This window comes from Rhipicephalus sanguineus, chromosome 9 (assembly GCF_013339695.2).
Source record: "Rhipicephalus sanguineus isolate Rsan-2018 chromosome 9, BIME_Rsan_1.4, whole genome shotgun sequence".
Taxonomy (NCBI): Eukaryota; Metazoa; Arthropoda; class Arachnida; order Ixodida; family Ixodidae; genus Rhipicephalus; species Rhipicephalus sanguineus.
Window position 1 is genome coordinate 56,957,377 of NC_051184.2, and position 27,263 is coordinate 56,984,639.

A 27,263-nucleotide genomic window follows, 5' to 3' on the forward strand; every position below is an offset into this window, starting at 1 on the left:
TAGACCAGCGTTTCGTAGAGGTAGGAAATATTAGATCCAAAATACTTAGTTGCTAGCCTTACTTCGCATAACATTATGATTCGCTGCAATAGCATTCATTGTTTTGGCGTTGCATGGAAGTCGTGTTTTTTTTTTCAATCAAATTTACTCTTCAGGGATTCCTCCCATTGCTCCTTCGTAAAGGGTGGAGAGGCATTAAGGGTTGGGCACAGCCAGAGCATGTGGTCGAAAGAACATGAGTAGCGATTTACACACCCAACTCCAGGCCGTCCAGAGGGCCCACGACATCGCGACGGAACTTGGACTTCCAGTCCTCTCGTGGGCGGGAACACCAACTTGATCTGGGGGCCTCCGGCTCCCCAGATTCTTGTTCCTCAGGACTTCAAAAAGTTCTTGTCATGTCATGTAAAAATTTACTTATTGGTATTTTTTCGTACCAGCCCTGGGAGTAGTCAAAAATGCTTGGCACATCGAGGAATACAGTAACATTTTACCTTCAGTATTCACTGGAGCTAAAATTAGGTGGTAGAAATCACGTGCGGCCTTCCATTATGTCATGTCTCATAGCCTCAGTAGATTTGGGACGTTAAAACGCAACGAACAATCAAACAAACAAACAAACACGCAAACAGAACACATGGTATGCACTAGTTCGAGAAAATTCAGCCTAGCTATCAGAAACGTATGTTATCTACTTAGCTCTAGGAATAGCCAGAACCTGAAAGAAATGAGCATAATTCACTTACACAGCAAAGCAGAGCATTAAAATCAGGCAAATTACTGTATGTCTATTCATGGCAGTTGTCTGGAGGAAGTCAAAGAACGATTCTGCATCTTACCATGCGATAGCTTCTCCCATTTATAGTAGCACTTACATTACGTGGCAAAAAAAATAGATACAAGAAGGCGTACATCTCATTGTAATGCTGCCAGATGAGAGGTCGATTTCACTGACGCACAATTCAATTGAAGCTGTTGAATTGCCGGTCCGCGTTGTCAAAACAATCGGAACGATGACGTCCTTTTCTTACTCCATATAACAGTATCCAGAAAAAGAGAAAAAGCGGAAGCAGCAGACTGCAGTGCCAAAAGGTTTCGACATGTGGGGCACAAAGTTCAGATAAGAGCCGATATGTTATTTTGGTCACATCCACAATTTATTTTTAACAAGGAATAGTGTAGATTTGCGCAGACAAATATATTTACATTAGGACTAAAGTCGCAGTCCCCGAAGGAAGCTTTTTTCATCTGCACTGACCTGGCAGTCGTGTTACTGACCAAAGATCCATCTGTCTACCATAATTAGTTACTGCAAAGGGAAAAAATTGCTCTCATGTTTTCCATTAGAGCTCCGTCATCATATGTTTCTAAAGCGTGTCAGTTCTGTAGGCAACTTCTGTGAAGCACTTTGGCAAATCATGATCAAACTCACATTATATTGAATTGCCTAACACTTCTCCTGCTGCAAAAAAAAAATGTTTCCATACTTCACGCATAAGCGTAGTAAGTTCCTATGGCACCAGCTTGAGGTGTTCCCTGTCCTTGCCAGTGTATATTGTGGTATAAGGGTCGTATAAAGGAAAATGGGGTGCATGACAAGGTGTGACGACCCCGTCCACTAGTTGTGAAACCGCCTGCCACGGTCTCAAGCTTTATTATTTTACACCGAATCAATATACGGCCAACCTCGAATCCCTGATATGGTTATGAGAGACACCGTGGTGAACGGATCCGGATATTTCGACCACCGGGGGTTATTCAACATACGCTTAATCTAAGTGGACGGGACTGAGGCCTTTTCGCCGCCACCGCGAATGCGGCTGCCGTTGCCGGCATTCTATCCCGCGAGCTTCAGGTCAGCAGTCGAAGGCCATAACCCTAAGACCACATTGGCGGGTAACTTGCGAAAACAACACTGCATTTTAAAGTAATCTTTTCAGTTTAACAAAACTAAATGCGGAGACATTTGGCAAGTTTATTTATTGCAGCATAATAAACGTGTAGCATTTCATAGCCAACCTTTGGCATTTTGAGCGCTTCTATCTATCTATCTATCTATCTATCTATCTATCTATCTATCTATCTATCTATCTATCTATCTATCTATCTATCTATCTATCTATCTATCTATCTATCTATCTATCTATCTATCTATCTATCTATCTATCTATCTATCTATCTATCTATCTATCTATCTATCTATCTATCTATCTATTGAATAAAGGTGTCGTCGCCGGTAGAATGGAAACGAACAAAGGTTTAATGACTCAGATAAAAAAACACGTCCATGCTAGGCAAACGTTCGTATTTGCACACCCTGCTTGAGCTCTCCTGTCTTGCCCACATTTCTTTCTCTTCTTTCTTCCGATGCACATTCAACAATATTCCATACTATCTATCTATCTATCTATCTATCTATCTATCTATCTATCTATCTATCTATCTATCTATCTATCTATCTATCTATCTATCTATCTATCTATCTATCTATCTATCTATCTATCTATCTGTCTGTATGTCTATCTATCTGTCTGTATGTCTATCTATCTATCTATCTATCTATCTATCTATCTATCTATCTATCTATCTATCTATCTATCTATCTATCTATCTATCTATCTATCTATCTATCTAGCCGCCTACGTCCAGGTGCTCTCATGATTGCCTCCTTAACATGGTGGAGACCAAACTTGGTATGGGAAGGGTAAGAGCTTTGATAAAACGGCTGCTTGGGCGAGTTGGTTCATGATTAAGATATATTTACCAGCGCAAAAAAAGACATGACATTTGGGAAGGATACACACACATAGCGCAGCGCTATGTGCGTGTATCATTCCTAAATGTCCTGTCTTTTTTTGCGCTGGTAAATATCTTAATAAGGGTAAGAGCATTTAACGAATATGACTGTCGGGTCATGACATGAATAATGTGAAAATCCGGTCGCGTACGTCATCAAACCCTTTCCTCAGGATACGTGTGACACATACCCATTTAGCATGGGCGGCGGTGTACGATTATGCGCCAGAGCCGATTGACAGTTTTAGGGGCGAAGCTCCTAAAGCCGTGGGTCTGTCCCTCCTAGCTCGTACGTGACCGCCTATGACGCGCGTATGTGCCAGTGCTGATGGCAACGAAGCAGCGCCAGTGTTTTTGGCCCAGCGCAGGGACGAAGAAGACGTTGCAGTTCTTTCTCTGATCTATAAAGCGTGTTTGTTTGTCGTGCTCCGTGTCCTCGTCGATCCCACGTCGTTACACTGGTGGAGGTGCGGGGTAAGCTTCATGCTTGGCACTCCATCGTGGAGCCGACAATCGAGCACGGAATCGCCACCACACGTCGAAACACCGGTCCACCGATTCAGTCGCCGTCTGCTAGTCGACGTCATGACCGCGTACCTCGCACCCAACCTGTCTATCGGGGACGTCAAGTCGTTTATAGACGCTGCGTTACGTGACTACGACAACAAGTACAACCGTCCGTTTATGCTGGTTGGGGACTTCAACGTGGACCTCATTGCCAATGACTGGATCGTGCAGCACATGCTTTCCAAATACGCACTCAGATGTATCCGTATGCAACCTACCACGATCCGAGGGACGTGCATAGACTTAGTGTTTGCAAACTTCCCACTGCAGCCAGTACAAGAACCTCTCTCGCTTCATTTCACGGACCATAAAGCCGTCATAATGAAGGGACCTCGCAATCCAGCCATGGCAACGACCAAGAAACGAAACAACAAACGAACAAGAACAACATAAAAGTTGATTTTGTATAATATATGCGCAGTCTTACGTCTTTCTAATGATGTAATGGCTAACTTTCACGGGAGAGTTACGGTTTTCCGATGATCTCCCCCTCTCGAGCTTCGCGCACTTATCATCATTCATTCCGTGGATATGGCGTGATTTTTTTATCTACCCAGGAACGACGAGAGCAGACATTGGTAACGTAAATGCGAGAGCGTTTAGAAAAACCGACATCGGCATGGTGGACCCGACCAGTGCAAAGAATAAAAATTTGGATCCCAGCAGGAACGGAACCAAAGCATTTTGCGTGGGATTCGAGTAGTCTACCACAGAGCCGCGCCAGGTCTAGAAACTGCTGGCTATCTGATTTTACAAGAAAGCAATAAACACTACATAGTTACTCCTACGATACAGGCGTCATATTAGATTAACGACTTTGGTTGCAGTGTTGGCTGCGCTTTTATAGCAGTCCAATAAACAATAAATATCATTTCTATGATTCAGCAAGCTATATTGAAGCATTGATCGACTTCGGAGGAATACATTATCGAAAGTTACGTATGATATTCATATGATTGCCCCATGAAGTGCACTTGGTTTTGATAATACAGGCGTATGTACTGTAACATGAGGGCGACAGTACGTCGCACAATAAGTTACCCTTTAAACGCCAGTGTTGTCGACGTGCCTGGTAAGTCCACGATGTGCGCACAGCTACTGCACTTACAAAAACACGTCGATCCACCTGTTAACGATTGGCTCAAAGCCATTAAATACAGCATTGAAGTACTTGGTGACTGCTTCGCATGAAACCTATTCTCACAACCCGTGGGATCTGCCGAATTCTTTCTTGCACAGGTTCAAAAATCTACCACATCACCAGAGTTAAGGGTAGCTTCATTTTAATTTGGAATTTACAAGTTGATATGCAGATAAGTGCAATACTTACATCACAATTACTGCCCATAGGCTTCTCCACAAAAAATGTAATAACACTGCTTATATTACTGTTTAGAGTGAATTATGTTTTAGAGCGTAGATACTTCAGTTTACTTTGGCTTTATTGGAATTCTGCAAGCTGGTTACACTAAAACTTGCAGAACGCAGCAGCTACAAGATATGTTCTGTATTGGGAGTAGCAAGCGAATTGTGGGCAGCCTTTGTTAACCATGATACAGTTCTTGGTATATTTATGTTTTCAAGAAATACAAACCCACAATTAATGAAAATCAGTCTACAAATCCCAGGAGAGTTGAACACTGATACAGCGGTGTTTAAGGTGCATTTTGTCAATCATGTCGAAAACGCCAAATATATTTTCGCTGTCAGAGAAACGAAGGTGATTAACGGCATTCTTTAAATGTGTTTAGCAGGTGCTTAGCAGAAAAGAAGTAACAAATATCACATGAAAATGTAGAGCAGCCACCAATCACACAAAAAGACACTCAATACCTCATGTAGTGTCTATTTCCTACGGGCCTGTAGTAAAGTTTTAAAGAGGAGACCGGACAATGTTAACAAGCAAGTTGGGGAACGCCAGAACAGTGTAAAAATGAACACATGTCACTGCGCAGTACAGCGCAAGGAGCGTGTATGCAAGGATTTGTTTCATAAAGACAGATTTATAATAAATGCAAATATGAAGAAGAATGGCCTCGGTGTTCAAACAATGTTCGTCATCTTGGCAGCAGGAGCTTTAATATACGCGAAAGAAAAGTTCATCTTGCTCCGCCTACGCGAATGCTCCAAAAGTGTGGGCGTGGAAACGAACTAACCGGAACTACGTCATAGTCGGTAGTATTGGCGGAGCCGCGCAGGGCTGTCGTATCTCCAACCGTGGCCTCCGTGACTAGTTCCTGCTGCACCTTGCTAGAAGTGATCGCAAAGGTCATGCTTTAACAGAGCTGATGGAGCCGATGTCGCGGCACATCGAAGATAACGTCACCACCTTCGCTCGGTAGCTCAAGAAGCCTTGCGGCTGCAGCCGCTCTTTTTTACTAAGAAAGGCAATTTGCGTTCACTTCTGTGAACTCTTACATTGGTTTTCGAATTCAGCAGGGATCAAACTGTGATTACACATTGCAAAGTCATCTTTTTAAAGGGCTTCAGCTACCCTTTAAAGAGCTCGTATCGCAGAAATTGCGGCGTCGCTTGCGTTGCTTGTGAGCGAACAATCATCATCGTCCCTGACCGTAAAATCGAAATAGATGCAAATAAATAAATAGTAAAAATAATCGATCCGAGCAGCAATAGAGACCAGGCATTCTGCGTGGCAAGCCCGTGCTCTACCACAAAGCCATGCCCGTGCTCGAAATTGTCTGGGAAAAAGAACTATATGAATGTTCAGTAGTGCGAGGGGTGTCAATATCACATGTAATATTGTGTGGCAGCAGCGTAAGACTTCACCAGACGTCAACACATATGAGTCACGACGCGAGTGGGCCGCTTCGAGATCTACCCATAACAAAGCGCTTAGGCATAATTATTGGTCATCATCAGCGTACAGCATCAACAAAATGAGCGGATGCGAAGGTGCGCGTGTTGCCTTACGGACGCGTAGTGGGTACATTGAGAATTGGTAAAAGGAATACTTACGGCGTAGTGGGCATTCGCAACTGCACTTGCAGTGGGCATTCTAGGATAGTTTGAAAGGGCCTATGTTACGTGCACAGACGTTCCTTTCCTTGCGGCACAGCTGAGGTGTCTACCGAGAAGTGAAGCCTGGCTAGTTATTTAGAAGTCTACGTGAGTGCTGCCCGATTGCGCTATCGTGGTTTACTCTTGAAGGCGAAGGTCACGAGTCCCCCAATTTTTACGAAAAAATAAGTGCAGTTTATAATTGCCTATGCACGCACGCACGCACGCTCACGCATGCGGCGGTGAAGAGCAAACGAACCGGCAACCTATTCCGTTTAGTGACGTAACCATTTTTTTATTGCGCAGGGGCATATGGTACAAAGGCGGTCCAATTGCGCCTCTTGCGCAATTGTGCTACAATTCGACCTCTATGCTTATTTCTTGCGCCCATTTAACTGCATCTTGCGCCGACTGCGCAAACCTTCATATTTCGCCTGCGTAAATGGCATTGGAGTGCTTCTAAGACAAAATATTCGTGGTTTGGCACAATATGCACACAGCTCTGTTATTGGCGCTTGAAAATGTTGTCTAAAAGTCTCGAAGCTCACCGCTCTCAGGACTTGCAATTAGGCCTAAGTGATTTTCGCCATGCCACGGTATGCTTATTTTAACGTGGCGCCCGCCGTCCATCGGCCACCGTTTTAGGTCCTGGGCTGAAAACAGTGTGAGCACACATAATGATCAAATTTGTCAGGCGTTATGTGCCACAAGCACATTGCGTTTCATGTACATGAAGATTCGTACGCGCAGTAGTTTCATAACTTGCAAACAAAAAAGTGTTCCATGAGCAGCCAATGTGGTCTGGTGGTTATGGTACTCGACTGCTGACCCGCAGGTCGCGGAATGGAATCCCGGCTACGGCGGCCGCATTTTCGATGGAGGCGAAAATGGTTGAGGCCCGTGTACTTAGATTTAGGTGCACGTTAAAGAACCCCAGCTGGTCGAAATTTCCGGAAGCCTCCACTACGGCGTCTCTCAAAGTCATATCGTCGTTTTGGGACGTTAAACCCCAACAGTTATTATTATTAAAAGTGTTCAGTGTCAATCGCGGTGCGCCAGGATCTACGGCATAGCGATCGTAACACAAAGCCTGAATGCGCGAGACGCGTCAGGCACGAATTGGTGCCGCTACCGCTCGCGCGCATGAAAGCGCTCGTCGCGTGCTTTCATTGCGAAGAAGACAAGATGTGGTGGCAAACCAGCGCACATGAAAACTGAGCCATTCGGACTAGAGCACTGCACGGGCCGGATTTTACGGCCCAGGCCCGGCCCGGGCCCGCTTTATGAAGCCCGAGCCCAGCCCGGGCCCGTGGTTCCAAGCGCGGGCCCGGCCCGGGCCCGGGCGTACATGACCGAACCCAGCCCGAGCCCGGCCCTGGCCCGTCGTTCCAAGCCCGGGCCCGGCCCGAGCGCGGGCGTTCATTACTAAACTAATCCAGGGCGCGCTTGTTCATGACCAGGCGCGACCCGGGTCTGCTAGAGGATATTTGTTGTTGATGATGATTATTAATGATGCCGTGCGCTTTCCGTCCGTGCGATCGGACGGAAAATCCGGTGTGTACATGCATCGAAATGTTGCTTTGCCCACGGTGGTAGCTCAGCGGTTAAGCTGTTTCGCTGCTAAGTCCTAGGACGCGGGTGCGATTCCCGCGGCCACGGCGGCCGCAATTTGGTGGGGGCGAAGTGCAAGAACACCCGTGTATATACTTATCTTTAGGTGCACGTTAATGAACTCGAGGTGGTCGAAATTGATCCGGTGCCATACGGCGTATTGGTTTGCTGGATGGCATTTCAAATAAAATTCGCGGCCAAATTTCAATACTGTTCCACAACTTCCTCAACGGTATTGCAATTGATCCACAATGTATTTTCAATGCCATCTGTTGAAATTGCTCAAGACGATCTCTTTGTTTTTTCAATAAGAATTTTTGTAAGCGTAGCCACATTATCTGAACTTCCACGTGAAGTGCGAACACTTTTACGAGTACATTCTCCTGCAAGAGGAAGTGTTGCGAGCAGTAGGTAGCCAGCTCAAGTACCACATCGAGGCCACAAATACAAAAATAATCGATTTGTCTGGAAGATACCGCAATAAAGAAAGCTTATTTCGCTGGCTCCCTATGTTAGTGTAAGCAGCCCATCCTCCCCCCCGCCCTTCAATCCAAGTGCCAATTATCTTCATTGCAGAGTTGTTAACAGTAGAAAACACAAATGTGGTAGCGAAGGGCGAATGCTAATCCACAAAATGTACTTTGTGTGTTGAAACTGAAATGCGTGCCTCTGAAATTTGGTTCAAATTTGAAAGGAATCTCAAAATAGTGTATACCGATCAGTAACAAAATAGAAGCCCTGCAATGGGTCCTGCCATTTATGTCGCGTAAAAGAGCTGTTGTCATGTGTTCAGTGTCGTTCCTTTTCCCATTTCGAAGACGCACTTTCCAGCATTTCACGAAATACGTTGTCATTGAAGTAACGAAGGCGGAAAGACCACAGAGTCTTTGTAATGATTTTAGTTTCCTCTGTCAGTAACTCCGTTCGTTAGAAGTCTCTCCATTTACAAGCCAATATTTACGACGTTCGGAAGCATTTTTATAGCATCGACCCTCACAGGAGACTCAGAAGCAAGGAACGCGCGCATATAGACAAAACATGTGTTCGCACAAAGGCAAACACTAGATCAATGTTCAATGAAGATATAGACGAGAACGACACGCGCACCACACAAATTCTCGCGGTGTTTGAAACCGCCCCTGCCCGCCGAACATTTCTTGATATTTCCGTCGTAACGGGAGGGTCAGGTTTTACTATTTATAGAAAGACGCGGTCGAGCTGAGAGAACCACGAAGAACGTATACAAAAAGAAAACAAATCGTGGAGTTTCAAAGGTTAATAATGGTAGGTCCGGTCCGGTCTGTAGGTCCGGTGCACGTGTCGTTTGGGAAAAGAAAGGGCGCACTTACGAAAATTGTATGTTCTACTAGTTCAGTCAAGTTTCGACTTTCGCACGGCGTTCGTGCCATGCTACGGCAGCAATGTTCACCAACCGTGTGTGTGTGTTCTTTCGGCTGACATGTATTAAAGTTTATAACGCATTAACGGACCTAGCTGAAATAAATGGGGATTTGCAGGAGTTAGCTGCACGTGGAGTACATCACACCCCAAGGTAGATTAAAAAGGGCAGTCAATGACTCCTCAATGGTATATCGTCATAACTGCGTCAATGATTTTTTTACAATCTACTCAACAGAACTATTGTTGATTAAATATATCCTGAATAATATTTAAAAAAATGCGCGAAAGGAATTTTTTATTGGAAAGTGCTCAACAAAAATATTCTTTACTCAATAATCCCTCAATAATATTTAGATAAAAATTATTCAATGAAGTTTTCATTCCTAAAGGCTCAACAGAAGTTTTGTTGAGGAATATTTCCCGCAATGGCCTTTTAATAGGAATGAGCCAATGACATTTTTATTGCGAACTGCTCAAAAGAAATGTTTTAACGAAGTACTCAAGCAACTCAATGAGCATTGCGGAATCACTCAGAATCAATAATGTTAATAATTGGATAACAATCTGACTATAGAAAACCTACATTTATTTTCATAAGGGGTGAACATTAAAAGAGTTGACTGTTGGGCTAGTTGGTGTTTGACATCGAAACCATCGTAAGTAGCGCCACTGGACAGGACGCACCACAGTGCTCGCCTGTTCCTTGCTGTGTGTCCCGTCTAGTTGCGCTACTTACGATGATTTTTATGTCATAAGCGATGGCGTACAGCGCGCGGGTGTCCGCAGGGCTCATGTTTCATGTGCACTGGTTTGTCACCAGATCATGTCTTTTTCACAATTAAAACATGCGACGAGCGCAGTGATGCGCGCGAACGGTAGGGGCACCGCTTCGTGACCAAGGCGGGCTCGCACATTTAGGCTTTGTGTTACGATCGGTATGCCCAAGATCCTGGCGCAGCGTCATTGACATGGAACAATTTTAGTTTAGAAAATATCAAACTATGGCACGCCCGAATCTTCATGTGCAAGAAACGCAATGGGCTTTTCGCACATAAAATCTGAAAAATTTTATTATTATGCGCTCTGGCACTGTTTACAGTGCGCGGTGCTTAAAACGGTAGCCGCTGGACGGCGGGCGCAGTATTACAATGACCATATAGTGGCATTACAAAAAGCCAATTTCTATGTATTATTTCAAGTTCTGAGAGCGGTGAGCTTCGAGAAGTTAGACAAAATTTACGACCGTCAATAACGGAACTCACCTGCAGATGTTTCGGATAGGCTCATTAAAAAGATATTAAGAGGGGGAGCGGCAGTGTGGAAAATGTGTGTGTATTTGGTGCCAAACCAAGAATTATTTGGCCCAGAAGCGCTCCGCTACCGTTTACGCAGGCGAACTATGAAGCTTGGCGCAGCGTGCGCAAGATGCACTTGATTCGGCGCTCACTATAAATGTGCATAGCGGTCGAATAGTAAGAAAATGGCATAAATGGCGCAATTGGACCGCCCATGTACTGCATGCCTCGGTGCATTGTCAAGTGGTTAAAAGGGGAATCGTGATGCTAAGTTCTTGGAAAACCGTAAGAGAGTCTTGTCCACAGAAGACACAGTCAAATCCTCGCCACCAGTATGAGCGGTCGCCGGTTGGTGTAGAGGCTCGATGCACGTCACATGTTAAAGGGCCCCTCACCAGGCCACATAGCAAATTTTAGTTAAACGCTGGAAGTTGTTGTGTGCCGAATGAAGAGTCATATGCCACAAGAAGTTTTCAAATCGGTTCATTACGAGCTGAGAAAAACAATAATTTGTGGCGGCGCGAAACCATGATGCGAGGAGGCGAGTTTCAAACCCTTGCCACTCGCCCCGTGTAGCTTTAGCAATTCAAATCCCTTCCCTGTCCTCTTCACTTGACGCATACGCTTGAACACGTCATGCGCATGCATGGTCACGTGCGCATGACGCGCCCGAGCACGCGAGCGGCGTTGCACGTACGGCCGCTACCTTTTTTAGGGGCGAAGCTCCTTAAGGCGGCACCCGTTCGTCCCTCGTCGTGCTCGTAGTAGTGAGTAACAAGTCTTACCCTTTGACCTCCAAGGTGGTGCCGGTGGGAGATTTCTCCTGTGCGTTGTTGAACAATAAAAAATTCGCAGCGTGCGCGTTAACTAAAAGCCGAATTCTTCTGTCTCTGTAGAAGTGTAAGTGTTAGCTAAAAGCCGACTTCTTCTGTCTCTCATTCCCATTAGCAGCCATTGTTTACCTCCAAGGTAGTGCCTGGTGAGATTTCTCCTGTGCGTGATTAAACAATAAAAATTTTGTTCAAGACGCCGTTGATTGATGAAATAAACCAACGAAAGACGCCAGATGTTTTGTAAAAACAAAACGAAAGAACGCCAGATGTTTCTAAAGCAAAACGAAAAAGACGCCAGCTGCTTAACGAAAGACGCAAGGTGTTTTCTAAAGCAATGGTTTTCTAAACAATGAAAATTCACAGCGTACATGTAAAATTAAAGTGAGCTGCAAGTCGTCATAACTCATCGAACCTTTAGTATAAACGCGCCCGATCTCACGTCGGTGATGATGTACTGGGCAGAATTCACGGAAGATTCACGGTTTACCGATGAACCTCCGCAGCTTCGCCCACTCATCATCATTCACTCCATGGATATGCTGTGATTTTTTTATGTAGCGGCCGTGGGCGTTTTGTCGGCGTTCTTTGTGGTGTACTGCCTGTTTCTTCGGGACGGGCATGAAAGTTGAGACATTTGTACGGGCACGAGAGCGGCGGTATCATGAGCCAGTGTCGCATTAACGTTTACTTCGACGCCGTAGAATAAATGAGCATAACGAGTGCTCGAACGCGCCAGAACATTACTATCGTTTCCAGGGCTGGCGTCTGCTCGATGCGCTAACCGCGGGGACACGAACGCATAGGAAAGGGAGGCACATTAGCCCCGCATCTCGCTGCAATTCACGAAAAACAAATGCAAAAGACGCACGCATTCCCTTTGTGTGTCTCATTATTTCTCTCAACTTTTAATAATCTGTTCAAGCAACAAATTACACAAACTACACATGTCGTGTCAAATAATTATCGCAGTGTCACGTGCTACTGTTGGCGACGTCAGAGCACAGTCGTCTACGTAGAGGAGCGACGTCAGAGCACTACCATCTACGTAGGGCCATTTTCTCATGTACGTCATCCCCTCATTCTCTAAAGCGCGCGCCCGCGAGAGGAAGGGCAAGCAGCGTTCACCTTAAAATTTGACCCATTTCCGCGGCGCGTAGCGTTGCAAATTTTGGCAGACGTGATCGTGAACGCCCAGTGTATACATTGCGCTCGTTAGCTCAAAATTGTCAAACCTGGTGAGGGGCCCTTTAAGGCGCATTCGCCCTTGCTTTCGAACGAGGCCAGAGCGGCAAAACTGACCAGAAATCCTTTCGCTTTCCGCCTATGTAGCCGGAAAACGAGGCAGCGAGCCCACGTGCAAAAAAATCGGCCCGACACCGATTTTTCCGCCACGCGATAGCGGAAGGCCTTTCTGCTTCAGGGGAAGCACTTAGTATGACTGCACTCGCATGTAAACCAAGTGATATACACATCCGGCCGCAAACTCAAAATGGCAACCGAAATGCCTGTGGTGATTGTTATCGGCGCACTCGCAAACTAGCCGTGCTGCCCGAGAAAATTCACAAGCTTTACAAGGGCGCGTTCCTAAAGAGCCTGATTTGGAGTAGGATTGTCCACAATGTAGTGAAGAGGAAGAAGCCACGTTCGATCGTCTGTTGCTGTGCGCGTGATCTGCGTTCCTGTTGGACCGGCGCTACTTCGACTGCACAAGTCGTCAGTACGTTGTTAATAAACCGTCGTACGACATCTGGTGGAGGTTGCTGCAATCCCTGACCTCAACCTGGAACTTCGTAACCGAACGTTGCCCGCTCCTTCAACCGCTGCGATGACCGACATTGCCACCAGTCAGCCCGACACCGCCGCGGCTTCCAGCTCCAGTGGCGCCATTCAGCGGTACCGTGACCCTCCTATTTTTAGCGGAACAGGTGAGGCTGACGTGGAAGATTGGCTTTCCAGATATGAGCGCGTCAGTGAGACCAACAACTGGGATGACCCGGCCAAACTCCATGTCGTCATCTTCTATCTTTCTGACGTCGCCAACCTCTGGTTTCACAATCACGAGCGTGAGATCCATACCTGGTCTGAGTTCAAGACAGCGATCGCAGAAGTCTTCGGCTGCCCGACTTTACGAAAGCTGCGCGCTGAACAACGTCTACGCCAGCGTGCTCAACAGCCCGGTGAGACGTATACGAGCTACATCGAGGATGTAGTAAATATTTGCTCCCGCGTCAATGCCTCCATGACCGAGGAGGAGAAAGTTAAACATATCCTCAAAGGCATCGAGGACGAGGCATTTCAGATGCTTCTTGCGCGGAACCCTGCTTCTGTCGCGGACGTCGTTACTCTTTCACAGAGTTTCGATGAGCTGCGTCGACAAAGGGTCCTTGCACGCAGCGCTGTCGCAGCTGCCGAACCGCTCTCGAGCCTCACATTAGCCTCCCACCCGTCACCCGCTACGTACATCACTCTCTAGCCAAAAGACTTTATTCGGGAGGAGGTGGCGCGCCAGCTCTCTATGCTGCCTCTGGGCGATCGATCCCTACAGCCTGACGCATCACTGGCTACTCCCATCAGGAGGGCCATCCGCGAGCAGCTTGCCGAATCGGTACCTGACCCAGCCATGTTGGCCCAGCCCATGTTGCCCCAGCCATGTCCCAGCCAAGTGACCCAGCCATGTTTGTCTGTAGGTGCACCTCTGACCTATGCCGCGGTCGCGGCGCGACCTCCGCCGCCGACCTTCGCCTTCTCTGAAGCAATGCACCCGCAAACAGCCCAGCGTCCTGCGCCTCCTCCAATGCCAACTCGGAGTCAATATGCTCAGAATCCCTGGCGCGCACGCGACAACCGGCCCATATGCTTCGCTTGCGGTTTCGCCGGGCATGTGGCGCGCTTCTGCAACCGTCGCGTGTCACCTGCAAATCAAGCAGCCGCAACGCCCGGATACGGCTACCCATACGCTACTGGCGACCATGCCACGCGTCTCAGCTCCGACGTTTCGCCGCCTCCACGACGACCTTTCAGCAACCATCGCTCCCCGTCACCCCGTCGTCGCTCGCCTTCACGCTTACGCAGTCGGCAGTCACCTAGCGAGGGAAACTAGTTGCTGCAGTTCCGCAGGCACGAACTGCTAGCTTCTCAACTTCTACAAGGCCTGCACAGTCACCACGCAATTTACTCGACGTCATAGTAGAAGGAACTGCCGCAACTGCGCTTATTGGCACCGGGGCTGCGATTTCAGTCATGGACGAGAACTTTATTCGAAAATTACGTAAGGTCACAACGCCGTTCTCCGGCATGCTACTGCGCACCACAAGTACGCAGCACGTAGCACCGGTTGCTGCATGTACCGCGAGGGTGGTTATTGACGGCGCGCTCTATATCGTCAAATTCCTTGTGCTTTCTTCATGCTCCGACGACATCATCCTCGGCTGGGACTTCTCGTCTCAGCATCGTGCCATCATTGACTGTGCCCGGGCCGAGGTGGCGCTCTTCCCGTTCTCTGACGACGCATTGCCTGACCTTTCTAAAAGTACAGCCCAAAAGCTCACTGTTGTGTCCGACACGGACATACCACCGGCAATGTCAGTGCTTGTGCCCGTCTCTTGCTCCTCCGCGCCAGATGCTACCATCCTTTTTACGCCATCGCCTATTTTTCTGCGTCGCAGGGCTCTCCCTCTCTCGTTTGCCGTTCTGACTACTGCATCTGGATCATCGGCTATGCTTGTGTGCAATCCGTTTCAGCACCCCGTCACCTTGCTTCGAGGAGAATCTCTTGGTCGTGTCGATCCTGTTGATCCGTTTCACATCATCGAGACTTCGGATGACACGCCTTATTATGAGCTCGAGGCCCTTACTTCTCCCGTTAAGCGCACGTCTTCTGCATCATCATCAACTTCGCCTTCATCAGACATCTTGGAATCTGTCTTGGATGCCGACCTGCCACCTCCGTACCGCATGCAAGTACTCGAGCTTCTGCAGAATTTTCTCTCATCGTTTGATTGCGATCAAACGCGCTTGGGCCGTACGGAGAACGTCAGTCACAGCGTCCACACAGGTTCTCATCCTCCATTACGCCAGCGACCATACCGTGTGTCGGCAGCCGAGCGTAAGGTGATTAACGAGCAAGTCGATGAAATGCTGCAGCGTGGCGTCATTCGCCTTTCCCACGGTCCTTGGGCGTCACCTGTGGTGCTAGTACGCAAGAAGTACGGGTCAATACGCTTCTGTATGGATTACCGTCGGCTAAATAAGATCACTCGTAAAGAGGTCTACCCGCTGCCTCGTATAGATGACGCACTCGACTGCTTGCAAGGAGCGGAGTACTATTCTTCTTTAGATCTTTGCTCTGGGTATTGGCAAGTGCCGATGGCTGAAGGCGACTGCGAGAAGACAGCTTTTGTGACGCCCGATGGCTTATACGAATTTACCGTAATGCCTTTTGGGCTCTGCAATGCGTCCGCTACTTTCGAGCGCATGACGGACGCCATCCTTCGTAACTACAAGTGGAAAACATGTCTGTGCTATCTTGACGACATCATTGTATTTTCATCAGATTTTCCGACGCACCTTGTTCGCTTGCGTGAGATACTGACCTGCCTCACCACTGCCGGCCTCCAGCTCAACATCAAAAAGTGCCGTTTCGCCGCCCGCAAGCTGACAATATTGGGACACGTTGTATCGAAGGATGGTGTGCTTCCTGACCCAGCCAAGCTTCGCGCCGTCGCCGAGTTTCCCAAGCCCACAACCCTTAAGGCGCTCCGCAGCTTTGTAGGCCTCTGCTCGTATTTCCAGCGCTTTGTACGTAATTTTGCAACCATCATAGCACCACTGACGAATTTGCTTACGGCTAGTAACGGTATGTCCGCTTGGTCAACCTCGTGCGACGAAGCCATCAAGCAACTACGTCGCCTACTCACTTCCCCGCCTATCCTTCGACATTACCACCCCACAGCACCACGGAGATCCATACCGACGCTAGCGGCATCGGGCTTGGTGCAGTCCTAGCTCAGCGGAAAGACGGCTACGACGAGTACGTCGTCGCCTATGCCAGTCGCACTTTGAAAACGGCCGAAGCGAAGTATTCTGTGAGAGAAAAAGAGTGTTTGGCCAATATTTGGGCTCTCAGCAAATTCCGTCCATACATATATGGTCGTGCTTTCGACGTTGTTACCGACCACCACGCCCTTTGCTGGCTTTCTTCGCTGAAAGATCCGTCAGGTCGTCTCGGCCGATGGGCGCTTCGCTTACAAGAGTATGACGTTCGCGTTGTCTACAGATCGGGCAGGAAGCACTCTGACGTCGATGCGCTATCTCAATCGCCGATAACTTCGGATGTAGCTTCCCCATCAATGCTCTTCGAAACTATGTCAACCATCGACGTCACGAATATGCCGCTTGAACAGCGAAAGGATCCCCTGCTTTCAACTATCCTAAACGTCCTGCAGGATCCATCGGCCACAGCTTCTAGAACGCTTCGTCGCCAAGCCGCTCACTTCACTGTGCGCGACAACATCCTTTACCGCAGAAATTACATGCCTGATGGTCGCAAATGGCTGCTCGTGATACCACGGCACATGTGGTCTGACATTTGCGCTTACTTCCATGCTGCTCCTCACCATGGTCACGCCGGCGTTCTGAAAACGTATACTCGGCTAAGGCAACGTTTCTACTGGCGGGGAATGTATCACTTTGTGTGCCAGTACGGCGGGCCAGCGGCGTTAAGTTCACCAACGCCCTTCCGGCGAGTTACAGCCGCTACCCTGCCCTGCTCGTCCCTTTGATCGCGTCGGCATAGACCTATACGGCCCACTTCCCTGCAGTTCATTGGGTAACAGATGGATAATTGTCGGCGTCGATCATCTGACGCGCTATGCAGAGACTGCAGCACTCCCAGCCGCCAGCGCTCGAGTGGTTGCATTATTCATTCTGCGGAATTTCGTCATTCGACATGGAGCACCACGAGAACCGCTCAGCGACAGAGGGCGCGTCTTCCTCTCCGACGTCATACAAGCCCTTCTCGCTGAATGCAGCATCGTTCACCGCAAGTCTACAGCCTACCACCCATGGATGACAAATGGATGACAAATGGAGGAACATGGATGACAAATCAATAGAACACCTCACTGAGTTCATCAACAAGTCATGGAGCAACGGAAATGTTCCAGCTCTATGGAAAAAGGCCACCGTCATCCTTATTCCCAAGCCTGGAAAGCCACCCAGTCTCGACAATCTTAGGCCTATCTCGCTCACTTCGTGTGTGGGTAAGGTAGCCGAGCACGCAATCCTGAACAGGCTCTCCGGATACTTGGAAGACAATGACGTCTATCCCCACCACATGATAGGCTTCAGACCTGGGCTTTCTACTCAAGATGCCATGAAGCTAATCAAGAATCAGATCATTGATCGCAACACGAGAGACACGAGAGCCATTCTTGGCCTTGACTTGGAGAAGGCTTTCGACAACATCCTACACTCTTATGTTTTGGGAACGATCTCGAGCCTTGGTCTGGGCAAGAACTTTTATGACTACACGAGATCCTTTTTGGCGGGCAGAGAAGTCACCCTCAAAGTGGGAGACCTCGTTTCAGAGTCCGTTAAACTTGGTTCTAAAGGTACGCCACAGGGGTCGGTCATATCCCCGACCCTCTTTAACCTCGCCATGATTGGTCTGTCCAAAAAACTCTCGGAGGTCGACGGCATTAGTCATACTATATATGCAGACGACGTCACCATATGGTGCACCGGGGGCAGCGATGGATATTTGGAAACTGCGCTTCAAGATGCCATTGAGGTCACAGAAAGCTACCTCAGACGTACTGGACTCCGATGCTCACCGCGGAAATCAGAGCATGACTTTATCGCAATGACGGGAACGTCATGGTGCGATGATGTGCATATACAAGTAGCACTCGTCGTCGTAATGGAGTAGCGCTCGAACACAGCTTGCGCAGTCTTAGACTACATATTTAAAGGATATTACATTCTTATAAAAGCGGCTAGCCCCCACAGTATCCACGATTGGCGTTGTCCCGACACGACGCCTGATCAGGGTATTTTTCGAAGCAATTTCAAGCACTGGCGTGGGTCTCTGGTAGAGACTAATGTGCGGAATGCCAGGGTTCGATTTCGGCTAGAGCCGTGATATTCAGTTTTTTGCCTTTATCGGGATTTTTCGCCCATTCACAACGCCGCCAACGCTGGCACCACATTTTGCGCAATACGGGCCCCTTAACCAGTGTTGGGCAGTATCGAAGATGCATATGTCTTAGATAATATCTTAGATAATCTTTGTGTACCTTGTGTCTGTATCGCGATACCTCTCGTGTGAGTGTATCAGTATCTGTATTTCTGATACATTGAAGAATGTATCGTGTATCTTAAGATACAAGATACTGCGATCGCAACACCACCGTGCGAAACCACAAATGCTGACTGAACTCCGCTTCTCAATCTGATATTATTGCCAGTAAGCCACCACAACTAAACTAAAGGCGGCGGCATCATTTTATCTTTCCGCCAGAGTTTTAAAGCGAGTGCAGGCGATGAGCTGTGAGCGTCCCTATAATGGAGCAGAGTCACCTGGTAGAGGTCGCGCCGTCTCGATAGACAAGCGCACGAACGTCTACGCCCAACAGACCTTTCTTTTTCTCGTTTTATCTTGTTTTTAGTTGTGTCGGTACCATGATACTTGGCTCTTAGCCACTGTCTTGTGCGACACACTTCAATGAATGCGGCGTCTTTCGCACAAATTCTGATGTATCTGTATTGTAGTTATCGAAGTTTCTATTGCGTTGTGCTTCATTACGAAGTCTGAAGAATTCAAGAATGGGGTTGCTTTGCGTCTCGTCGATTTCCATCATCGGCGATTTGAAGGACATCGTGGATGTAAACTAGACTTACATGCAATGACATTGACTTATATGAAAATAACATTCTAACATCTATAGAACCACAGGTAGCAATGCTGCATCTAACAGAACAGAACATTGAGCTAACAGAAGCTATATTGGCGTACTCTTTCTGAGCTGTCCTCCTTTTCCATCCCATACATTGCATATGTGTCTGTATTGTTTTTTCTCGTCTGATTACTGCAATATGTCTTTAACGTGCTGCCAAGGCAAGCTCTCTGCTTTATTCCTACTTTTAACTTTCTGCGTCACTTCTGCTACTGTTTGCGCACATATATTCTACTTGCGTTTACTGTTACGTCAAGGCGATGTTGAGGACATATATATAATAATCTGCGCATGCCTGGAGTATGCTCACATGCCTGCTCACTACATAGCAGAATAGTAAAAGTGAGTTTGCATTAAAATAACGTAAATCATTAGGAGCCATCTTACGGATGTTGGAAAAGGAGAAACATTGTTCTACAGAATGATAAATTTTTCTCATGAGCATCCCAACGAGTGTTTTTCCGCTATTTTCCATAGGCACTGAATTTTCTGTTGCCTTGCCTTAAATGCTTAATTGCCACAGCTATTAGGGGTTACCCGCCGCGGTGGTCTAGTGGTTATGGTGCTTAACTACTGACCCGACGGCCGCGGCGGCCGCATTTCGATGGAGGCAAAATGCTAGAGGCCCACGTTAGGTTTTAGGACTCCAGATGATCGAAATTTCCGGAGCCCTCCACTACGGCGTCTCTCATAATCATACCGTGGTTTTGGGACATAAAAGGCAAGTATTATTATTAGCTGTTGGGGGTGCCGAATGTATCGGTTTCTATACTTATTCACTGTGTTTGATGCGGAACCGCTTTTCTATTTTACTTAGATATATTTGTTTTCCTTTTTTAGCCTTCCCAAATGCTTTTACTGTTACTAATTAGCACGTAATGGAAGCTATAGGTGACAATATAGTGGGAATAGCGGCGGTGTGCTGCAGCCCTTTGTGCACCTATACAATATGTCTTAGATATTTCCGGGCTGTACATATTCTCTCGTATAAGAAAAATTGTTAAAAAATTGGGCATTACTGAGTACGTTGCTAACGAACGCTTGACGCCAGCAGAAAAGTAGAATGTAAAATCATTGCAGTTTGATGTCCTCTGTGTAAACACAATGCGTAGCAAAGAATGTCGCTGTCAGCGTTCTTACTGCTGCACCCCTGTTCGGTGACCCGGTATTGCGACAACCGCAATACGTTTACGGGCAAGGTACAACTCCCCAACGCTATTTGCACCATCATGCGGAGGCTTCTTATTGAAGTTGTGATCAGATGGCAACCCACTAGCTCGTGGGCAAGCAGAGCAGCGACTGCCACCAATTACACAAGCGACAAGCAAAAAACGCAATCAGCGAAGTTTATAAAGAGTTGTCATCTTAAGCAGTTAAAGCAACGCCAACAAGTTGTTTCGGAATGAAACAAATGTGCCTTCGCCAAGAAATACAAAGCTTTTGAGATATTAACAGATATTGTATTCAAATAAAACAAAATTGATCGCACTTAATTATTTTCAAGCGAACATGTCTGCGCGTAGACGTTTAGTGCTACATTATCTAGGTATATAATGACAATTTAGCGAATGAATCGATGTACCTTAAGACACAATTGGAAATGTATCGTGTCGGATACAATCGGTGTTGTGGTATCTTGTGTCTTTATCTCAAATAATTCTTGTCTGAGTATCTTGTATCGTATCGCGATACAATTTCAAAGTATCTTTTCCCAGCCCTGCCCTTAACGCCAACGCAAAACTCTGTGTTGATAAACTCTCAACTGTGAACATTTGATACAATGAACCGCCGTATACGGGTATGTGCCACACGTGACTGGTTGAATGGCTTCATCACGTACGCGGCAGGGAGTTCACGTTATTCACGTCATGACCTGCGAATCGTGTTTCCCGTGCAAACATGTCCTCCTATACCACTTTTGGTATCTACCAAGTTATGGAGGCGACTGCGAGAGCGCCAAGACATAACCTATGTTACATAGAGCGATAGAAATGGTGAAGGTGCCTTTGGTTCGCTAAGAAATGCTTCGCGTTTAATAATAATAATGATATTTTCAGCATGGCGGATCGCAGGTCACCGCCTCATTATAAAGGGGACGCTGTTACCATTTGTCTATCCACTGTCATTGAAAAAACTCGCATGGTCCCCTATGCATTCGCCTAGGATGACTCGCAGACCGCAGATGACGGAACCGACCGGCGTTAGCAAAATAAAAATCACCCCCACGCAACTAACAAATGGAAGACAGCGGAGAAGGTAAAAAACCATGCATGTGAACAAACAACAATACTAGCACCGGAATGTGTGACTCATCATTCGTCTCTGCCCTATGCTGGGGACATGTGAATTGAGACAGTTCCAATTTTAATGAAAGAAATATTCAGTTTTCGGATCGATTTAGAAATTCTACTCTCGTAGATGTCCCATCGATTGTCTATATTTTTTGCGGCTCGATGACGAGCGAAAAGTGGAAATCACCCTGTCTTATAATAAAATCGTAATACCGATCATCTACCCCACGTTGCCCGAGAAATTCTGGAAGTACCCTACAAATAGGGTAATTACCCTACGGTTAGCAACACTGCTCAAGCTGCGGGTATGATTTCCCATATTGTTCAACGAAGCAATCCATTTGCGAATGTCAACAAAGCGGGTGGTAATAATGAACGAGGACTCGCTGCAGTAACAAGGCGAGGCTTTACAACGCCACCTTCGATGTACAGTTTCTTTCCGGCTGGAGAAGCAAAATCTTTGTTAATAAAAATTGCTTGGGCATTACGTTAAAACCAAGATATTATTGTGATGGGCGCCGTAATGTAGGGCTCAGGAAATGTTGCCGATGTGGTGTTATTTACCTTGCACCAAACCCTATGTACACGAGCCTCTGGCATTTCGTCGCCATCGACACGCGGCCGCCACGGCTGGGATTCAGTCCAGCGAACTTTGGGTCAGCCGTGCAGCATGATAACCACTAGACTACTGCGGCAGGCCAGCAATCTCGTAGTTAACATATTATTATTATTAATATGCTCTGAACAGGTCACTACCATCTCTACATAAACATTTCATTACCCTAGAAGACTCATCGTAAAATGTTCCAAGCGAATTCCAGTCCTGGTAAGTTTCTTATAATATTTACTGCCCTATAGAAGAACAGTGTTTTTTTAGTATTGCGTAAACGTATTCACCTAATTAGAAGACAAACTCAGATTATGACGGATGACTAATTTCGCACACGAATGCATATTTTGTGTACACTTGTGTGATTCCCAACTGTGGTCTGCGGTGACCGTCGTATATTTACGAAATCCAATAAAGTGATGCTTCTTGCAAGAGAAATGAAATAAGCCAGTCACCAACAGATGCTGACTTCATTGTTTATTTAACATTTCATTTCATGAAGTACACTTTTCTCAATACAATCTTTGACATTGTTGACCAACAAATGCTGCTCCATGACGGCCTGGGCACGTGCAGCCTTCTGGGCATGTGTTGTTGACGCATTCCTGAAAGAGACGTTAGAGCATACATCATCGATCATCCTTACACCAGAAAAGCTTACATGTATATTTTTTTCCTGTGCAATGACTGTTTTAAAACGATAAAGCTGCACGGGGCCTGACCAGTTGCACTTACGTGAGGTGGTTCAAACTAGTTCGTTCGAACACGTTCTTTATGAAACCTTTCAATAGTTCTAGCGGTTTTTTAAGCTATTGGTGGCGAAGACTACCAGTGGATGGTGTGGCGCTGCGGGCATTTTACTGCAGCAAGCCGAATCACGTGAAAATTTCTTTACTTTTCGTAGTGCTGTCACGATTTCCAGGAGCAGGCATGCATTTGCGTATTCATTCAGGAACATTTGTCTCTAGTACTTCGCAATCATCGAATGCCACAATGGCAGCAATAAGATCGTTTTTGGGCCCTCGGATGACGGCTTCGTACGTTTGACAAGAAGCTCTTACAGACAGCGTTTACATTGGCCGGTTTTTGTGTCCTTGGTGCAAAAGAGACCAGCGGAGCTGACGGGCGCACTCTCGCTTCTGCTTTCATCGGCGTTTTTCATAAGCGTGCTCCTCCTCGGGCGTTCTCGCAATGTGCGTGGACCCATACTTGACACGCATGACAGCGCCAACGCAACACGTGGAGTCGACTGACGCGGCGAAACGGGTACGAAAGGTGCATAGCTAAGTTGATTTTGCTGCACAGTGTTACGACGAGCTCTATCATTCTTCTTGACAGGCGCCATTGTGCGTGTTCTTGTGAATCAGGCCTGTCATTCGTAGGGTTTCCCCATTAGTCGGTGCTTGGACCGAGGCACAGAGCGCCACATTTTTCGGGAGAATGCTTACGCCCGCGTGGTCCAGCGAGCATGCAATGCCGCCGCAAACGGGCTCCGAGCAAAACATCAGAAAAATTTCGGACACCCCTTTCTGGCGCGGTGTTGTCGGCATGAGATGGCACTTCTCGAGAGGTTCTCATCAAGCCACTGCATTCCTTTACTCGACTGCAGACATGAAGGTTTGCACGGGCTCAAGTAAGCGTCTCCATCTTCCCCGAGGGCAACGACACCTATCGTCAACACTTTCAGACTTCATCCTCGCTGAGGTTCAGGATTGGAGTCGTGAGGGCGTGGCGCGTGAATTGTGTGGTGCACTGGCATTCCCCAATCGGACTTCTCGACCTACGAATGCATTATGTTACTAAGTGCCTCCTTTCTGGAGGCCTGACGCCGAGACGGCAAGCCACAGGATTGGCGGGAGCTGCGGACACCGGTTTCGAGGCCCTCAGTGTTGACAGACTCGGGGCTTTTATAGGCCGAAGAGTTCTTGTAAGAAGCTATCGCTGTCTTGATATCTCTCATCGTGCATTTATGTAAATAAACCTCTGTTCTCTCTAGTACGGACGCGCCTTCCTCTCTGCAAAAGATAGGCTAACGGGTACGTAGCGGGGGGTCCAGCTAGGGTTGACGTGACCCGTCGGACCTGAGTTCTAAAAAAACCTCCCGGGTCAGCGCACCTTTGACAGATAAACTAAGCCATTTGATCATGTCATCCTGTGACGTCACGATGACATCATTGCTTCCTCAGCGGAAGTCACGTGGTTTTTTTTATCTGCTCGCGGACGGACGCCACAAATCGAGCAACTGTTCTTTTTCCAGCGGAACAGGAAGAATGCTACCAGCTGCGTTACATATTGCCACGTGCGTTTCTTGTTATTACTTTTGCTGTATTCGGTTTTCGCCCACAAAGGCTGTCAGCAACGCTCAGCGCAAACCGCGCGTGATTGTTCGAGAAGCTTCGCGATTATTGTAGATCGTTTTCTTAAGATTGCGCGCAAGACGCGAACACTCGAGCTTATTCTAGAGCTTGCGTGACAACCAGCGATAACGCTGGAATATTCGGCGGCATATGTATAAATGCCGACGCGCTTCACCGCTTGTCGACGGCCGATGCCCTGTTCGCCGCTCTCAGTGCATACCATATGTATTGCTGTAAATAATCTTTCCTTTTCTCGGCCACAAGTTCGGCCAAATAAAGAGGTTCATCTTGGACACGTCGCCTATGGTCTTCGTCGACGTCACGACCACGTGAGAATATAACTGGTTCAAGACATGTTTTAAACAGAGAAGCTGTTTACAAATCGTTCCTCGTGAGTCGATCGCAGAAAGCTATGATGATTTTAACAGGCACGTGCCACCGTGCGGCTACTTGGAAGCAAGAATAGAGAGAGAGAAAGAGTAAGAAAGAAAGAAATAAAGAGGGAGAGAGAAGCAAACAGAGAAACGGAACGAAAAATATAAAGACAGCGAAAGGGAAAAGTTCTTGCCGAAAAAAAGTTATTTACAAGGCGGGATTCAAACCCGCGTACCCTCCATCCGAAGGCGAGCGTCCTAACCACTCGGCTGTCCAGGCACGCTAGCAGAGCATATCATATCCTTATATAGTAGAGTGTAGCAAGGGGGTTGGAAAGGGAAGTGAGTGTGAGGAGGAGAGATGGGATGGTGAGGAGGAGGCTAAGGAGTTGAGGAGAGGGTAGAGCGTAGCACGGGTAGAATGAGAAAGAGAGAAATAGAAAGGAATGCAGAAAGAAAAAGATAGAAACAGAGAGAACATCAGCCAAAGAGAGAGAAAGAAGTAGATAGAGAAAAAAACAAGAGAGAAAGTAAGAGGAAGTAAGCATCGCGTCGTCTAGAGACAAGATACCGCACCACCTGGCCAGTCCGCGCATGAGCAGTATCAAACCACGCCCCCCGGCGAAGACACAGTGCGCAACCTCGGCTCTATAGTGCATAGCCTGGCTGCGTACTCCCTGGAAGGAAGCCGCGCATCTCGAAGTTAGACGTGTCGATCGACAAGGGGGGTACGAGCGGCGAAGGGACCATGCTTCGCTTTGCCAAGCTTAGCGCGACGTAGTGAAAACTGCCCGCAAAGTTCTCTACTAACACATCATGCAGATCTCGCGTCGTGGGGTCGTACCAAAGCATTTTTTAAGGACTTCGTTCATTAAGTGCGGGCAATCAGGTTACTGAAGGCGTTTGTCGTGGCAAAAGGGAACATCATTAGGCCTGCGTGATGTTCTAGGCGGCAAACTGAATTATGAACGTCTTTGATAGCATGGTACCAGAAGCGCAAAAGATTCTCCCATTTCCAAAAGAGAATGTAAAGTAGTACCACCATGCGAAACTATCCCAGTCTTGCGATATTTCGTCCCCTCTACTGGTGCGCGCTGTACAAATACGATAAAATCACACTGAATTTCGTTATTGTGTCAATATATGCGGAGAAACGTCAATAGTGCACGATTCACTGCCTATATTCACGAAGGTTTATATTATTGAATTCAATGGTCACATTTAGAGGTAGTAGAACTCTCCAATACATGTGTACACATGACTGCCTTTTGGAATATATATTACAGTAATCATAATATTGCCCATTACATCTTTGAATATTCAAGTCTTGGCTAAAGGCTAAATTCCGATACAATGGAGGCCTACATAACTGACTTTTCCGTGATATTGAAAAAACAGCATGTATAAGTGAAACGGGTAAATGCCATAAGTTCCACGGACCTACAAAGCCACGGCTCAGCGAATAACCGCACAGGTAAAACAGTTCTTTTCTATTTCGGAAAGGAGGCTCTGTAGTGCCAGTTAGCGACACGCCGAACATTTAGCCACTACGTTCCAATCTCACGCGCAAGCAGCTGCCTCAAGGGCAGCTGCTTATTTATTTTTGGTGTGGTATGCAACAAAGATACCTAGTTCAAACGAAGTCACGTTGAAGCAGCGAAGATAACAATGTTTACATAAATTTATCGAAGAGCCAGTGTAATGGCAAAAAATGGGCCAGTTTCAGTTCATAAAAACCATCGGACCGTGAAACTGTAAGTGCGCGAGTGTATTTGATTGGCTATCGAGATCACGTGATAAACCAAGGCAAGTCACGTGGGCGTGCAAGAGGGTCATGAAGCTAACAAGGGGCACACACTTGGCTTGATTACAATAGAGTGTACTAGAACAGGGGAGTGCTCGGAACGGCCGCAGCACCAATGTACAGAAAGTGAAGCCCAAACAGAGTCAATCCACCTGCGGCCCTGCGATCGGTAGTCTGCAATGTGTCATCATTTAGGAGTTGCGCGCGGCTCCGCCAAAGTGCTGCAGGGGTAGAATGCCCGCTTCCCACTCAAAAGGCCCGGGTTCGAATCGCAGCTGTAGATGGTGGGTTTTCATTTTTAGTGTCACCTTTTATAGCTGTGTTGGTTTTCCTTTGTTGCTTAAAACTAGC

At 47.1% G+C, this 27,263-nt stretch overlaps 1 long non-coding RNA gene across 2 annotated transcripts in view; it reads right to left on the reverse strand.

Moving 5' to 3' along the window:
• LOC119405204 (uncharacterized) overlaps positions 1-27,263 on the reverse strand; it is a 57,185-nt gene that overhangs the window by 11,810 nt on the left and 18,112 nt on the right. Inside the window, exon 1 of one of the 2 annotated variants that reach the window (XR_007417536.1) lies at positions 747-890. The exons of the other annotated variant lie outside the window; for it this stretch is intronic. This is a non-coding gene — a long non-coding RNA (uncharacterized LOC119405204). Of the gene's footprint in view, positions 1-746; positions 891-27,263 lie in introns of those variants that run through there. 2 annotated transcript variants of the gene reach the window in all.